The following is a 4,378-nucleotide window of genomic DNA, read 5'->3' as shown; positions in this document are numbered from 1 at the left end:
ACAGATGATCGTCCCTCTAGCCTTGAAAGCATTTAAGCCATGGTGTAGGCCTTTCAGTAGGAATGAAAACTACAAAGAAAAGCTGGGTTCAGACAGAACTCACAGAAGTTTATGTGATCTGGTTGTCTGGCTCTAGCACTTCCAGTGAACCAGGTGTTCCCCTCCAGAGCTACATTCTTAATTATAAGATTAGTATTTGTCTAACTTTGTCACACAGTAAATTCTTTGTAAATAGAGCTGGACTTCCAGAAGTAGGTAGTCCATGGGCAGGATGTTTTCTACAGCTCTTGCTCTGCAGTGTTGCAGAAGAAATCCTTGTAGTGCAAGTGAATTCCTTCTACCTTTAACGCACATAAATTATTTCCAATGAATAAAAGGGAGACCATTCTCTTGATCCTAAAGAAAAGTACATCTGCTGCACAGTGGGAAACAATAGAGGAAAGATAGGAACACCAAAAGCAGTTTGGATAACAGTCAAGGACTCTCTCATTTCAAATTGCCACCTTTGACTTTGTTTTAGTAATTTTTCAAATATTATCCCTGTTTCTCCTTTTACAGCATGTCCAAAGCAATCAAAGAACACAATACAGCTCTAACGACTGTGCTCAGGAGTCCTTTCAGAGGCTATGTTGAATTTTGTCAGCTACAGGTTTTGTAGTAAAGGACAGAAAACTTGCAAAGATAAAATATGGAGTAGGAATGAAGATTTCTGACCTCGCTGCCAGAGAGCAGCAGACTGTTTTAATAATTCAATGAAGGCTACAATTTTGTGCATGGTTCATGTTCCACTTTCTTTGAAGAAGATCCCCATAGAGGGTCAGGGGCTTCTTCCACTGAGAGACAAGCAAGACAGACAGCACAACTGCATTCCTAAATAACTGTTTTACTATTCATCTTTGAAGAAGCTGTAAGTTTCTGTAAGCTTCAGCCCTACCAACTCCCCCATTGGGAAACTCCACACTATTTAAAAGACTGTTATGGAAGTTGGCAATCAGCTTCAAATGTATTGGAAGGTGGAGGTAATGAGAAAATAAGAGGTATGTTGTTAACATATGTTAGCATACCATACGTCCCAGTATTATCAATAATGCACTCCTTTAGAGAAAACATAAATTGAAAGTAGTGGTAAAATTGTCAATTCACAAATTAGTATTTGTCAGATATAGACCATAACAGAGCCTGTGACAATATATCAAATGTTTTCTGAGACAACTGCAACTCGGTGACCTGCTGTGCTTTGAAATCACTCTGCTCTGTGGCAGCTGGACAGATGTCTGGATGTCAGGAACTTTTCTGAAATTGCCAAAGGAGGAAAGGAAGAACAGTACTCCAGCTTTACAGCAACAGGCAAGCATGATGTAGTTTGTCAAGGTAAGATTTCTACTTGACAAGATGCTCCGGTTTTCATTCCTATGCAAGCGGTCAAGGTAAACTTCAGCAGGGATTGCCCATGGCCAGATAAGACAAGGAAAACCCTGAGTGTTTTTGTGTCCTGTGAGATCTTATGTTGAGATTATTATCTTGATGTAAAAAAAAAATAAAAATAAAAATGCAGTTTTTCTGCAGGAAAACTCAAGTCTAAGATGCCTATTTACTGCAGAAAAAATAGATTGCAATAAATCAGATAAAATAATAGAGATCTTAACAGGAGTTAAAGGGCTGCAACTGCTATGCTAACAAGCTACTTGTGAGGCCAGTAACCTTTACTGTCTTAGATGTGAGGTACAGAATAGTAATTTCTCCTTACAAGGGCTCTGCTGCTCTGTTAATGAGTGAAGGAGACCCATTATCTGATTTCCCTCAGGCCTGCTCAAAATGATCCGGATCTGTTTCAGGCTGGGCAGCTGTAATGGCTGGTTGGGAACCCTGCATAAGTGAGCTGCAGACAGTTTGGGTCAGCTCTGTAACAGGTTGTCCTTATTCTAGGGTGAAGACCAACTTCACTTCTAGACTTATACCCAATATTTCTTCTGAGCCTGAATCCTCTGCCATTTGGAGAACAGCAGCCAAGAACTCAGGTACAAGCTACCCAGGTGTGTAGTAGCAGACAAGAACTTGGTACAAGGTACCCAGGTGTGTAGTAGCCTGTGGGAGTTTCCATTACTGCTTCTAAGGCAGGAGGCAGCTAAGGAGATGAGCACGTACAACTGAAGTGAACTTTAGTAATTGCATTGGACAAGTGGACTGTTGTTATCTCTTTGCAGAGAGGTGAATGCTTACACAAAGGTATGAATAATGTTCTTGTCAGAATATACATGAACACAGAGGGGAGGTTTTCCTTGTGGAATAGATGCTACAAAATACCTGACAAAATGAGACAAATTTTAGAGTGAGTGGGAGTAGAACAGAAAATTCAAATCAGGAGAAAAGAAATCTGTAATGCAAGGCTTTTTTTTCTTCTGCTGACCATGCTGTTAGACTGGAAGATATTTGGAAGTAACTTGCCAATTGCCCAGTTTATCTGCCATTCCCCAGCCTTCTTTTCCCAGCCTTCAGAAAGGACTCATTGTATCAAGTTTTAGTTTCTGATTCCAAGTTAATTCACCTTGTTTCTTTAATTGCATTCTCAACATGAATTTAGATGACTATGCTGGAATACACCATAGTTGTTTTCTTAATTACCTATACCATCAATACAACCTTAGACAATCTTTTCCCTTTTGACCATAGTGCCAGGTCAAAGGACCATGTCTGAAGCATTCCTGGAGTAGGCTCATTTTCTTCTTTCTCAGCTGCAATTGCAGTCACCATTTCCACAGGATGGCAAGCAGTTGCAAGAAGGTGTGTGCACTCTTCAGAATAAGGGCTAGCAAAGAACAATATATGTGAGTAGTAGGTTGGTATCCCACTATTCTGGGATGCTTCTCCCACCTAAGAAACCGGACTGTAGTGCCTGACCATCTGCCTGCCTGGCACCCCAGCTCAGACAAGCACATTGTACAGAGTACTTACAGCTTACTGAAGTCTGAGTCTGTAGAGAACAATTAGACTTTCTAATCTGGCCTCTTGTCCCACTCACAGCTTAATGCTTCACACACATATCTGTACTAAACCCCAACACCTCAGTTAAACTTAATTATTTTACCTCTCCAGCTTAGCTCTTACGTGCTACAGGTAAAGTTAAAAAAAAAAAAAACAACAAAAAAACAACAAACCAAACATGGCTCAAAAAATGTGGCAACCTGCAAGGAATTGCTTAGGTAACATGTAGTCAATGATCTGAGAGGTTAATTGTCCAACATGTAGCAGAATAGGGAAAAAACCCGAAGCCACAGATAATCCATCTCACAGAAAAATTCCCTAAGTCTGTACTCAACATAACCTTGAATGTGTGAAGAAGACAAGACAGGCAGTCGTGAGGTCCCACTGCCACCATTAGTGCTCACCACAGTCCAGGCAATCTCTAATAATTCAAATGAAGAAAGAAACTTCACTCCAGAGTACATCCAAGCCAATTGCACACGAGCAGGAGAAGGAAGAGCAAGAGCAAGACAAGCTGGCTGGACTTAGGCAGGCAATGTCTGAAAGTCCAAATGATGAGATTTGATGATAGTGGTAGTGTAAAGCTACAATGGCTGAAGGATGTTGAGAGAAGTGAGGATAGTTTTTCCCCCTCATCTCCTTCTCAGAGTGCCAGAAACACAACTTCAGAGACTCTCAGGCCAGAGCGGACAACTTCGCCTATGCAGGTGTCCAGCTCACCTCCATGCATGGAGGCTGCAGGATGTCTTCCAGAACCTGAATTAAAGCCTGCATTGTCCATTTGAAAAACAGTAAAGTCTGGTGACTACAGACTTCCTTTGGACAGCAGTTCAACTATTTCATTATCTTCCCAGCCAAAGAAGTACATTTAATTTAAAGGCTCAACCTGCTTAACTTCAACCTCCAGCCACTAGGTCTTGTATCAGCAACATTGAAAAGCTCCAGACACCTTTTCCTAGCAAAAATATGTATACACAATAATTGAGTTACCTTCTCTTTGATTATTTTAATAGTGCCTAGATCCAGCCCTGATTTATTGTTGTTATTATTATTAGTTCCTCCTCCACTTCTCCCTTATTCTTCTCTCTATTGAAAGCTGGCTGACTGATAGGGAAGGGAAAATGTGAGCAAAAATAAGCAAATTTAAAAAATTAATCTGCACAATAAGCCTTTCTGTTTTCAGACTGGCTAGATTATTTATGCTTTTTTATTACCTCTGTACTAGTCTGGGAGATTTTTCTGGTATTAGAATTCATCAGTTGAGATACTTTTTTATTACTATTGTTTTCGGATAAATTAATAATTGTTCGACCACAGTGAACCGAACATTTTCCCTGATAAAGGAATAAATATAACCTATTGGCATGGTTTGAAGTTACTTGTGAATTCTACAAGT

The sequence above is a fragment of the Mesitornis unicolor genome, unplaced genomic scaffold (assembly GCF_000695765.1).
Source record: "Mesitornis unicolor isolate BGI_N332 unplaced genomic scaffold, ASM69576v1 scaffold2063, whole genome shotgun sequence".
Lineage (NCBI taxonomy): Eukaryota > Metazoa > Chordata > Aves > Mesitornithiformes > Mesitornithidae > Mesitornis > Mesitornis unicolor.
Note: the sequence above shows the minus strand (reverse complement) of the source record.